General features: G+C 39.7%; 1 protein-coding gene across 3 annotated transcripts in view; it reads left to right on the plus strand.

The window, feature by feature from the left end:
* Nucleotides 1-14,086, plus strand: part of CORIN (corin, serine peptidase) — a 251,514-nt gene that overhangs the window by 222,521 nt on the left and 14,907 nt on the right. The gene's annotated exons all lie outside the window — the stretch shown is intronic.

Consider the following 14,086-nt stretch of genomic DNA (forward strand, 5'->3'; position numbering starts at 1 on the left):
CCTTGTCATAGCAGAAGTAAGATTTCTCTTCTGTGTGCTGAACAAGGTGAGAAAATTAGAGGGGTAGCAATGGGATATGAACTTAATTGAACTGGATTGGCTCAGAGGAAGAGTGATCACTTGAGCCCATCCAAACCAAACCAAACCAAAACACAGACAAAACAATGATGACAAACAAAGGTTTGTTTTGACATAATTGGCTTATGTGATTCTGGAGGCTTGGTGAATCCAAAACCTGATGAGGTAGGTGGCAGGCAGGAAGATCGGGCAAGAGTTGCAGTTCAATCTGCTGGCAGAATTCCTTCTTGCTGGAGAGGTCAGTCCTTGTTCTATTCAACCCCATCAAAAAGTGGGCGAAGGAGATGAACAGACACTTCTCAAAAGAAGACATTTATGCAGCCAAAAAACACATGAAAAAATGCTCATCATCACTGGCCATCAGAGAAATGCAAATCAAAACCACAATGAGATACCATCTCACACCAGTTAGAATGGTAATCATTAAAAAGTCAGGAAAGAACAGGTGCTGGAGAGGATGTGGAGAAATAGGAACAGTTTTACACTGTTGGTGGGACTGTAAACTAGTTCAACCATTGTGGAAGTCAGTGTGGCGATTCCTCAGGGATCTAGAACTAGAAATACCATTTGACCCAGCCATCCTATTACTGGGTATATACCCCAAAGGACTATAAATCATGCTGCTATAAAGACACATGCACACGTATGTTTATTGCGGCATTATTCACAATAGCAAAGACTTGGAACCAACCCAAATGTCCAACAATGATAGACTGGATTAAGAAAATGTGGCACATACACACCATGGAATACTATGCAGCCATAAAAAATGATGAGTTCATGTCCTTTGTAGGGACATGGATGAAATTGGAAATCATCATTCTCAGTAAACTATCGCAAGAACAAAAAACCAAACACCGCATATTCTCACTCATAGGTGGGAATTGAACAATGAGATCACATGGACACAGGAAGGGGAATATCACACTCTGGGGACTGTTGCGGGGTGGGGGGAGGGGGGAGGGATAGCATTGGGAGATATACCTAATGTTAGATGACGAGTTAGTGGGTGCAGCGCACCAGCATGGCACATGTATACGTGTGTAACTAACCTGCACAATGTGCACATGTACCCTAAAACTGAAAGTATAAAAAAAAAAAAAAGATTTTTATCTGAATGGGTAAGGCCCATCCACATCATGGAGTGTCATCGGCTTTACTCAAAGTCCGCTGATTTAAATATTAATCTCATAAAAAAAAAACACCCTCACAGAAACATATAGAATAATGTTTGGCCAAATATTTGGGTGCTGTGGCCCAGCCAAATTGATACATAAAATTAACCACCACAATATGCCTAAAGAGAGCAGAAGAATAAAACTAAGGGAAAACCTACCCCAAACTGACGAACATCACTGCAGAATCTCTTCCAGCTATCTGTTGCTATGTAATTTGTAGCAAAACAAAACAAAACAAACAAAACCAAACATAAACAAAACAATAACAACAAACAAAAACTCAGACATTTATTATGCTCACTGAAGATTCAGGCAAAGTGTAGTTGGCATAATTTGTCTCTGCTCTGTGATTTCTGGGGCCTCAGCTAGAAGATTCCAAAGCTAGGGAGAGGCTGGCACCATCTGAAGTCTGACAGTAGATGCTGCCTGTTGGCTGGGGCCTCAGTTCCTCTCTGTATGAGACTCACTTCATGGTGGCTGGCATCCTCCAAAGCAAGCTTCCCAAAAAGGAAGCCAGGAAGAAGCTGTATTACCTTTTTTGACTCAGCATCCAAAAGCACAAAATGTTGCTTCTCCTATGTGGTTGCCCAGAACCATCAGTTACAGGCCCCACCTGATTCAAAGGGAAGAAACACAGACCTCCCACATCAAAGGACTTGAGGACAGGTTTTGAAAACCACCATACTAGCCATTTTATTGTATTTATTTTTAGTAATTTTACTTTATTTAAATGAAGTAATATTAAATAATAGCAAAAATTCAAGGCAAAAAATAATCCACAGGTCTATTACTTAATTAAATGGATACTTTTCATTTGATCTGATTAGTTTCTAGGAAGAAAATGCAATTTCATTTTTTGCCTATTTGCCTGTTATTATTTTGTCTTAGCTTAGCCAATTATTGTGTGACCACTGGCCAGTTCAGTAACTTCTATGGACCACAGTTTTCTGTTACGTGAAATTAAAGAAATAATAATCCCTACCTCACAGAGTTGGTGCGGGCAGGAAGTGAAACAGTCTATGTAGAGCTTTAAGAACTATGCCTGGCATCAACCAGTAAGACACCGAAAGGTAAACTTTTCTTTTAAAAAAACTATTGCTAAAATCATGCATTCTGCATTTTCCCTTAGCATTATGGCATGAGTATTTTTGCATTTTGCTAGCACTATTCTCCCACACTCATTTACCTTAATTCCTGATCATCCTTAAGGTAACCCCTGTTAGTGCATTATGAATATTCTCCCACAACCATAAACACCTATCTTTTTCACAAGCCGTCATTGTTTACTTTTACAATTTGGAATAACACTCTATAATTCCGTTTGTTAGTTGCTTTTCTCATGTAGCAATATATCATGGACATCTCTCCAGGTCAACTGATGCAGCTCTAACTCATTTTTTTTTAAAGCCAAATAATATTCTATCTATAGATTTACTATAACTTTTAAAATTATTCCCCACTTGATGGACATTTGGTTTAGTTCCAGTTTGCTGCCATTTTAACAATACTGCAATAAATGTTCTTAAAGAAAGCTACTCACCTATTAATACTCTTGTTTGTAGAGGATACAGTTCCAGCACATACCTGTAGTTTCATTAAGGAAGTTACACAGATGGATACATGTTTTGTTCTCTAAGGGGCTAATCTAGTGAGGAGACAGACATTTAAACAAGTAATTAGATTACAGTGTGATAGTGATTATAAAATGGAAATGTGTATATCCAGTTATTTGATTGCTATTTTGGGGGAAATAAAACATTAAAAAAATCTAACTAGCACCTTCGCTTGAGAGCTTTTAATGTGTAAGATCCAGAATTATTGGAAGAGTCTGCATAGTATGTCAAAAAACACACCGGAATGTTATTGCTTTAGAAGGGGCCAGATGTTTCCAGATGTCTTTTGCAGACCTAATTTGTAACTCCATGGTAATAAGAAGGTTATACTAGCAAGAGTACATTCATCAAGAGATGATTAGCTAAATGAATCCAACAGTTTTTTTTCAGGGAACAGCACTCTTTATGTGCTAGTTAATCGAGGTTCATATCCCACTTTTGTTATTTCCACATGTGGTATCCAAGTTTCCTCTTGCACTGACAGATCTGTAAAGTTCAGGAGAAATCTTGCAATAGAGAAGAAATATGTGCTTATAATTAAAGGCATGTACATAATATTAAAGGCCTTGGTAAGTTTCATGAAACACTAAATTTAACAAAACTGTGAAGAGAGGCCTAGTCTATCCAGAAGAAGTTAGAAAATGCCCCACTTTAAACAAGCTTTTGCTTGAATGTGGGCTAATAACCCTGATTCTATTTTATAACATCTCCAGGGGAGCTGCAAACTTTTGGGAACTTCTAATTGTATGCCATACTCCCTTTTGGAGCTATCAATTACAGCAATTAATGGGATTTACTTCATATCCTGATCCCATACTTTGACAAGGCCTAGAGTGACCCATTGGTAGGTATCCTCAGCCTGTCTCTTTTTTAATTATATTTATGGGAAAAAGACAAGTTTGTTTTGCTCTGCTATGAAGAGGTAGATAAAAATCCCAAATGAAAATTTAAAATCATGAGATGGTTGACCAGATCAAGCCCCATATGTCCTAGTGACAATTCGCTTTCAAAAGTTCTAAGGAAGAAAGGTTTTGACTTTCATGGGTAATTTAGCAAGCAATTTTCCTGCTTTCTTCCACTTCTGAAAGACTTAAGAATGAACTTCCTAGGCTGGCACACAGCTAGTAATGGTCAGAAACATCTGATTCCTCTCCAGGAAACCCACGTGAAAAACTGTCCTCCTACTATATGACCACAATCCATACTCCTGCCATGTCACCCATGTCTTGATTCCCTTCACACCAGCTCTTCAATCCAACAAGATTTTTGGTTGGTGGCTGCACTTACTGCCCTAGTATCTCAGTCCAAAGAGTCTCCTTCTTGCCTCCTTTCTTTTTCTTTCTTTCTTTTTTTTTTTTTGTGAGACAGAGTCTCGCTCTGTGCCCAAGCTAGAGTGCAGCCGCGCGATCTTGGCTCACTGCAAGCTCCGCCTCCTGGGTTCATGCCATTCTCCTGCCTCAGCCTCCCGAGTAGCTGGGACTGCAGGTGCCCACCACCATGCCCGGCTAATTTTTTGTATTTTTAGTAAAGACGGGGTTTCACCATGTTAGCCAGGATGGTCTCGATCTCCTGACCTTGTGATCCGCCCTCCTCGGCCTCCCAAAGTGCTGGGATTACAGGCGTGAGCCACTGCGCCCAGCCCTCGCCTCCTTTCCTTCCCTCAACTTACCTCGTTCCCTGGGTTCATCACTTCTCACTTCAGTCTTTTCACTAGGACCTTGGACTTCTTCCTCCCTAGATTTTTCCAACACACTGGGCAGACCTCCAAAGTCAAGATCACATTTTTCCTTTCCTTTCCCTTCCTTTCCCTTCCCTTCCCTTTCCTTTCCTTTCCTTTTTTTTTTTTTTTGATGGAGTTTCACTCCTGTTGCCCAAGCTGGAGTGAAGTGGCATGATCTCGTCTCACTGCAACCTCTGCCTCCCGAGTTCAAGCCATTCTCCTGCCTCAGCCTCCCAAGTAGCTGGGATTACAGGTGCCCGCCACCATGCTCAGCTAATTTTGTATTTTTAGTAGAGACGGGATTTCACCATGTTGGTCAGGCTGGTCTCGAACTCCTGACCTCAAGTCATCCACCCACCTCGGCCTCCCAAAGTACTGGGATTACAGGCATGAGCCACTGCGCTCAGGCCACATTTTCTAATCCTATGTCTATGCTCTTCAGGACTGAGGGAGAGCATTACTGAAGAATGCAGATTACTGCCATGCCTGACTTTCAACATCAGTTGGACCCTTAATATTACTCAATAATCTTCCACCTATTTCTAAACATCTCCCTCTCCTATTCCCAAGAATAAAATCTTTGTTCTTGCTTGCTCACCTGCCCTGCTCTGGCAGTCTTTTAATGCACTGAGAAAAGGAAGTGAGAAGTTTGGTTTGACTTTTTATTACTGAGCTCATGCTGTGTCCTTCTGCCTACATCTTTATCTTCTAGGAGTGCATGAACTGTGCCAGTCACTCACAATTTGTTTTTCTATTCCATCTACTCTAAGGATTTGGCCTATTCCCATCAATAGTAATGTCCACGAAAAGAAAAATTTTCCATTTTAGCTCCATACCTCCCATGGGGTGCTGTTTCTCAGCATCACTGGGGAGTGAGCAAGTGTGGCTTTAAAAATCCCTAGGTGACTCTGACCTTACCTCATACTCCCCACTGCCCTGCCCTCTATGGAAATGTTTTCCGTCACCCTCTCCTCTCCACTGGAAAACGTCTGGGTCTAGGATATAGCTAGCAGGTGGCCTAACGTGCAATCCCATTGTTTTGGGGGGGGCTTTCAGAAACTTGGAGCTGTCTCGTTTTAAATTGTTGTGGTTACTTGCCTGTGTCTTTCAGTCTTGTCACTCCCTAGTCATGTATGTTGCATCTGCACCTGAACACCTGACCCACTTTGGAGAATATCATACACCTGTCTGCTAACTGAGGTCACATAAAATATATGATCATAAACCCCAAATGAGCATCTAACACAATCAGACACTTTCAATATACTTCCACAGTAAAGTCACTTTTCTACTCTGATTGTGAATAGACAACTATTTGACAGCTTATTCTCTGTCTCCAAATCTTTGTCATCCTTTACTGATCTCACCTTATACTTCATGAATAAAATAGATGCCATCATGTCTTTCACCTTGTCTCACCCCCAATTCCAACAAATCACCTGCCTCTTTGGCCACATTCACTGCTTTCCCTTGAATATGGTGGAGGACATGTCTTTGCTCCCATTTTAAAACAAGCATATCCCCTTTCATGTTTTCAAAGACTTTACTCCTAAAGTTATCATTTTTATTTTGCATCATTAATTTATCTTTTTTTGTTGGATCACTCCCGTCAGCAACCATGCCATGTCTTAATATCACAAACTTCAGCCCCATTCTTTTGAATTCATATCCCTCTTCATCTGTTGCTCCATTCCGGCCACTGTTCACAGAAAAATTCCTAAAAGAGTTTCCTACAGTCACTGTCTACACCTCTCCATGTCCCACATTCTCTTCAACCCACTCTGGTTGTGTTCTTATCAAGATCATTACAGAAGTGACACTTGTTAAAATCTCTAATGACTTCCATCTTGCAGTCCAATGATGTATTTTCAGTTTTCAACCCACTGGAACCCTCTCCAGTATTTTATCACTACATCCTCCTTGAAATACTTTCATTTTCTTCTAAAATAACACAAAAACTCCTTGTTTTCTTCATATGTCAGAGACTAACTCTTTTTCTCTTTTTTCAGCTCATTTTTAGGCTACTGAATGCTTTACTTCCTAGGGACCAAATTCTTGGCTTTCTTGTATGTCTACACTCACTCATCTCATCACGTGGTTTATATACCTGTCCTGATTTGAACAAATACTTGTTCATATTTGAAAAATATGAATATAAAGTATGTGAGTATTAATATGAATATACTTGAATATCAAATATATGAAATATTTCTTCATAACTTTTAAATTTATATCTCCAGCCCAGCCCAGATTTCCACCCAATCACCACAACCCACCAACTTCACATGAATACATTTAACTGTGAAGATAAGATGTTCATTTGAACATGTAATAAACATCTTACTTTACGTGACCTAAACAAATCTATTGATTTCTCACTTCTCCCACTGAGCAAATAATTGTTGCTTCACAAACTTCCCCCATCTCAGTAAAAGGCATCATCCATCGGTTCGCTAATATACCAAACCTAGGAGTCATCCTTAATTCTTCTCACATTTACTTTATCAGTAAATCCTGTAGAATCTTCTTCCAAAAAAGTGGAAGCCAAGCATCTCTCCCATCCTAATGCTATAATCCTACTCCAAGCCACCATCATCTCACTTCTGGACTATTTATTTCCTAGGGCTGCCATAACAAAGTATCACAAGCTGGGTGATTTGAACCATACAGTTCTGGAGGCTAGAAGTTCAGGATCAAGGTACTGGCAGGGTTTCTTCCTTCTGAGTGCTATGAGAGAGAATGCCTGTTGCCTAGATCCCGGTGGTTTCCTGGCAATTTTTGGTATTCCTTGGCCTGTAGAAGCAGGACCCTAATGTCTGCCTTCCTCTTCAGACAGTGTTCTCCTTGTGTGCCTGCCAGCATTATACCGGATGTGGATTAGTCATATTGGATTCAAGCCCATCCTAATGAGGTCATTTTAACTTGATTACCTCCATAAAGTCCCTATTTCCTAATAAAGTTATAATATACTAGGAGTTACAACTTCAACATATAGATTTTAGAGGGACACGACCAATCCATAATGACTACTGAAACAGTTTCCTATTTGGCTTTTTTTGACTACTCTCTTGTTCCCTTATTACCTATTATCCACACAGTAAGATAGTGAACTTTCTAAAATGTAAATCACACCATGTCACTCCCCTGCTTAAAACCCTACATTGGCTTCCCATTATAACAAGAATAAAATCTTTTCATTGGAGCCTATTAAGATCTAGTCCCAGCACTTTGACTGCGTCTCCTTCTAGTCTCCCATCACTCACTGGGCTCCAACCATGCTAGCTTTCATTCAGCTCCTGAAATCCTCCAAGCTCATTCCTGCCTCAGGACTTTTGTATTTGCTGTTTCTGCAGTTGGGAATACTTTCATAGAGTCATAAAACTACTTCCTTTTCAGTGTTCAAGTCTCTATTTGAGTGTCACTTTCTCAAAGACCTTCCCTAACCAACCTAGCCAAAGTGATTGCCCCGTCAAATCTTCTATTACATTACCATAAATATATATTTTTTACTTCTAAGTGCCCGAGATAATCTTATTTGTTTATGTACTTTTTTTTTTACTATCTAGTTTAGTGGAATGAAAACTCTATGAAGACATGAACTCCATCTGCCTTCCTCACTCTTGAGTTTTTATTTCTTTCAGCATGGCATACAGCAGCCACTCAGTAAATACTTGTTAGTTGACAAGTCAGCCTCTTCTTGGTGTTTCTTAGTAATCATATCTGTAGTCATTTCAGTATGTAGGGCTGTAATTTGTCTCAAACTAGAAATGTTAACTCTTCTACAGAGAATCAGTGATCTCACCAGCTCCTCCCATGCCTTGGACCGCACATCAATTCACCATTTCCAATGTATTAAGCACCTGTATGTTTTCATCACATAGATTAATCATCTGGGTATTGTCTGAAGATTATTCTCCTTGAATATAGAAATTGGAGGTAAAGGGCCGAGTATGGTGGCTCACGCCTCTAATCCCAGCACTTTGGGAGGCTGAGGCGGGTGGATCACCTGAGGTCAGGAGTTCGAGACCAGCCTGGCTAAAATATGGTGAAACCGCATCTCTACTGAAAATAGAAAAAATTAGCCAGGCATGGTGGTGGGCGCCTGTAATCCAAGCTACTCTGGAGGCTGAGGCAGGCGAATCACTTGAACCCAGGATGTGGAGGTGGTTGCAGTGAGCTGAGATCATGCCATTGCACTCCAGCCTGGGCAACAAGAGCGAAACTCTGTCTCAAAACAACAACAACAAAAAAAGAAATTGGGGGTAAAGTAAGCTTCAAATCATTCTGCTTTGTCTTACTTATCTACAAACATTTAAATTATCTACTACAGACAACAATTTTCCTCTTTTCTTGTTCTATTTTGCACATCATTTTGCCAAGAAGCCATTTTTATTTTTCCCACTTTGTTTCTTTTTAGACAAAGCCCTGCTCATTCAATAAGTAAGACTTTTGGACAATTACTTTGATTTCTTTTTTTTTTTATTATACTTTAAGTTGTAGGGTACATGTGCACATTGTGCAGGTTAGTTACATACGTGTACATGTGCCATGCTGGTGCGCTGCACCCACTAACTCGTAATCTAGCATTAGGTATATCTCCCAATGCTATCCCTCCCCCCTCCCCCCACCCCACAACAGTCCCCAGAGTGTGATGTTCCCCTTCCTGTGTCCATGTGATCTCATTGTTCAATTCTCACCTATGAGTGAGAATATGCGGTGTTTGGTTTTTTGTTCTTGCGATAGTTTACTGAGAATGATGATTTCCAATTTCATCGATGTCCCTACAAAGGACATGAACTCATCAATTGTTATGGCTGCATAGTATTCCATGGTGTATATGTGCCACATTTTCTTAATCCAGTCTATCATTGTTGGACATTTGGGTTGGTTCCAAGTCTTTGCTATTGTGAATAATGCCGCAATTACTTTGATTTCATGCCTTTCTTTTATGATAGACTTCAAAGCTCTGAGTTTTTTTTTCTTTTTTTGAGATGGAGTCTCGCTCTGTTGCTCAGGCTGGAGTGCAATGGCACGGTCTCAGCTCACTGAAACCTCCGCCTCCTAGGTTCAAGTGATTCTCCTGCCTCAGCCTCCCAAGTAGCTGGGGCTACAGGCACGTGCCACCACACTCGGCTAATTTTTGCATTTTTAGTAGACATGGGGTTTCACTATGTTGGCCAGTCTGGTCTCATACTCCTGACCTTGTGATCTGCCCGCTTTAGCCTCCCAAAGTGCTGGGATTACAGGTGTAAGCCACTGCACTCGCGTGCTCTGAGATCTTTATGTAGTCACATTTACTGTTCAACTGATTCTTCATTTTCTTACATACTGCAATTATTTGTGATGGTAGTATCAGAATTTGGCACTTAAACTCTCCCAACTTTGTTGAGCCATGACTGCTTTAAGAATCTCTGGACATATTTTCATAGCTTTTTCCCCCTGAAACATTCTGAAACTTGATTCTTGAAGGTCTAGAATATGCATGTGACTAAACCCTTCTCTTGCATTTTTTGGAACCTAGCATAATAGAATTGTTCATTTCCTGTAATTTTATCACTGACGGCTAGCTTTCTATCATATTTGAGGGATACATTCAGGAAAGAGCACACATCTTCCTGCTATCTGTCACCTTATGACTCACAAGAGTCTCCGTCCATCCTACATGCTTTCCCTCCTGTGCCCAGTACCTAAATCCTTTTTGATGCCTGCGGACCCTTGTCTTTGTTTCAGAGAAGTTTAGTTGTAAGGATGTGGTGTAGCAGGTTCAAAGGACCAGCAAGTTAGTCTGTTACCATCACTTGCTGTCTCTGTGACTTTAGATGAGTTGCTCATCTCCTCTGAGTCACTGATTTCTCTTCTCTAAAATGGAACAATGAATCCCTATTTACATCTCACAGTTGGTGTGAGGATCATTTGGAATAAAGTGTGTAGAAACACTTGGAAAACTATTGAGATTGTATACTAATGAGACATCCAGGCTGCCAATCTAGTTTGCTTGTTGTATCCATTTTTAAATTTTTAGGTAGCATTTAAAACCACAGATACTTTGCATAAAATCCAGAACTTTGGCTTTCCTTAGATAATTGGAAGGTCAGATTCCACTGAGCATTCCAACATGACAACAATTTTCTGGAGCTGAGAGGCGAATGGCCCTCAGGATGGGCAGGGCTTGTGGTGTGACACAGTCTGTACTTACTGAATTTACCCCAGCCACTTCATATATTTACTTCGAAGTCTCTATTCTAAAGTCTATTCACCAGGTTTATAGCTGAAATCTACCAAAGGTACAAAGAGGAGCTGGTACCATATCTAGAATAAAACTTCAGGCCAATATCCCTGATAAACATTGATGTCGAAATCCTCAATAAAATACTGGCAAACCAAATCCAGCAGCACATCAAAAAGCTTTTCTACCACGATCAAGTCAGCTTCATCCCCAGGATGCAATGCTGGTTCAATACAAAAAGAACTAGGCAAAACCACATGATTATCTCAATAGACACACAAAAGGCCTTTGATAAAATTCAACATCCCTTCATATTAAAAAACTCTCAATAAACTAGGGATTGAAGGAACATCCCTTAAATAATAACAGCCACTTATGACAAACTCACAGCCAATATCATGCGGAATAGGCAAAAACTGGAAGCATTCCCCTTGGAAACCGCACAAGACAAGGATGCCCTCTCTTACCACTCCTATTCAACACAATGTTGGAAGTTTTGTCCAGGGCAATCAGCCAACAGAAAGAAAGAAAGGATATTCAAATAGGAAGAGAGGAAATCAAATTATCTTTGTTTGCAGATGACATGATCCTATATCTAGAAAACCCCATTGTCTTGACCCAAAAGCTTCTTAAACTGATAAGCAACTTTAGCAAAGTCTCAGGATACAAAATCAATGTGCAAAAATTGCTAGCATTTTTATACACCACAACAGGCAAGCACAGAGCCAAATCATGAATGAACTCCCATTCACAATTGCTACAAACAGAATAAAATACCTAAGAATACAGCTAACAAGGGAAGTGAAGACCTCTTCAAGGAGAACTACAAACTGCTGTTTAAGGAAATCAGAGAGGACACAAACAAATGGAAAAAAATTCCATGCTCATGGATAGGAAGAATCAATATTGTGAAAATGGCCATACTGCTCAAAGTAATTTATAGATTCAATGTTATTTCCATTAAACTGCCATTGACATTCTTCACAGAATTAGAAAAAACTATTTTAAAATTCATATGAAACCAAAAAAGAGCCCATATAGCAAAGACAATCCTAAGCAAAAAGAACAAAGCTAGAGGCATCACCCTACCCGACTTCAAACTATACTACAAGACTACAGTAACCAAAACAGCATGGTACTACTGTACAAGAACAGACACATAGACCAATGGAACAGAATAGAGAACCCAGAAATAAGGCCACACACCTACAACCATCTGATCTTCCACAAACATGACAAAAACAAGCAATGGGGAAAAGATTTCCTATTTAATAAATGGTGCTGGGAGAACTGGCTAGCCATATGCAGAAATTTGAAACTGGACCCCTTCCTTACACCTTATACAAAAATTAACTCAAGATGGATTAAAGACTTAGATGTAAAACCCGAAACTACAAAAACCCTAGAAGAAAACCTAGGGAATACCATTCAGGACATAGGCACAGGGAAAGATTACATGACAAAAATATTGAAAGCAATTGCAACGAAAGGAAAAATTGACAAATGGGATCCAATTAAACTAAACAGTTTCTGCACAGCAAAAGAAGCTATCATCATATTGAATAGACAACCTACAGAATGAGAAAAATAATTGCAATTTATTTATCTGACAAAGGTTTAGTATCTAGAGTCTATAAGGAACTTAAATTTACAAGAAAAAAAAACAACCCCATTAAAAAGTGGGCAAAGGACATGAACAGACACTTCTCAAAAGAAGACATTCATGTGGCCAATAAACATACGAGAAAAAGCTCAACATCACTGATCATTACAGAAATGTAAATCGAAACCACAATGAGATACCATTTCACACCAGTCAGAATGGCAATTATTAAAAAGCCAAGAAACAACAGATGCTGGCAAGACTGTGAAGAAAAAGGGATGCTTTTACACCATTGGTGGGAGTGTAAATTAATTCAACCATTGTGGAAGATAGTGTGGCAATTTCTCAAAGATCTAGAAGCAAAAATACCATTTGACCCAGCAATCCCATTACTGGGTATATACCCAAAGGAATATAAGTCATTCTATTATGAAGATACATCATGCATATGTTCATTGCAGCACTATTCACAATAACAATGACATAGAATCAACCCAAATGCCCATCGATGATAGACTGGATAAAGAAAATGTGGTACATATACACCGTGGAATCCTATGCAGCCATAAAATGGAATGAGATCATGTCATTTGCAGGGACACGGATGAAGCTGGAAGGCTTATCCTCAGCAAACTAACACAGGAACAGAAAATCAAATACCATACGTTCTCACTGATAAGTGGGAGCTGAATGATGAGAACACATGGACACATAGTGGGAGATAACACACACTGGGCCCTGTTGGGGGTAGCGGTGGGTGAGGAAGAGCATCATGGAGAATAGCTAATGGATGCTGGGCTTAACACCTAGGTGATGGGTTGATCTGTGCAGCAAACCACCACGGCACACGTTTACCTATGTAACAAACCTGCACTTCCTGCACATGTATCCCGGAACTTAAAATAACAGTTGAAGAAAAAAAAATCCGTTTACCTTGCCTGTTACAGATAATTTTTAAAAAATACCAAGGATAGCCGGGTGCAGTGGCTCACACCTATAATCCCGGCACTTTGGAAGGCCGAAGTGGGTGGATCACCTGAGGTCAGGAGTTCAAGACCAGATTGGCCAACATGGTGAAACCCTGTCTCTACTAAAAATACAAAAATTAGCCAGGCATGGTGGCGGGTGCCTGTAATCCCAGCTACTTAGGAGGCTGAGGCAGGAGAATCGCTTGAACCTCTGAGGCAAAGGTTGCAGTGAGCTGAGATTGCGCCATTGCACTTCAGCCTGGGTGACAAGAGTGAAACTCCATCTCAAAAAAAAAAAATAAATAATAAAAATGAAATGCCAAGGACAGAGCACAATATTAAAAGTAAGAGATTCCTAAGATTTGTAGAACAGCAATGATGCCATAGTGTGGTATTTCTTTATTTAGTGCAGATTTGGTAACCTTCAGATGATCTCCAAATCACCACTTAGCTATGCTATTTCTGGAGTAAGTCTTGTAAAATAGATACATTTCTATCATAGTTGTTAATTATAATATTAACTTTATTAAACAGGAAAAATATTAAATATAAGATATTCTAAGCAAAGTCAGAGAGGGTGAGAGAAGGGAAATTTTTCACTCCTAAGAAAAGATAAAGATAGAAATCTTTAAATTTGACTAGCTGAATTGAGTGAAAAATTTCATGTCTAAACTAGAGCTGAGTGTGGCAAATTGCAAAC

Source organism: Pan troglodytes, chromosome 3, assembly GCF_028858775.2.
Source record: "Pan troglodytes isolate AG18354 chromosome 3, NHGRI_mPanTro3-v2.0_pri, whole genome shotgun sequence".
NCBI lineage: Eukaryota > Metazoa > Chordata > Mammalia > Primates > Hominidae > Pan > Pan troglodytes.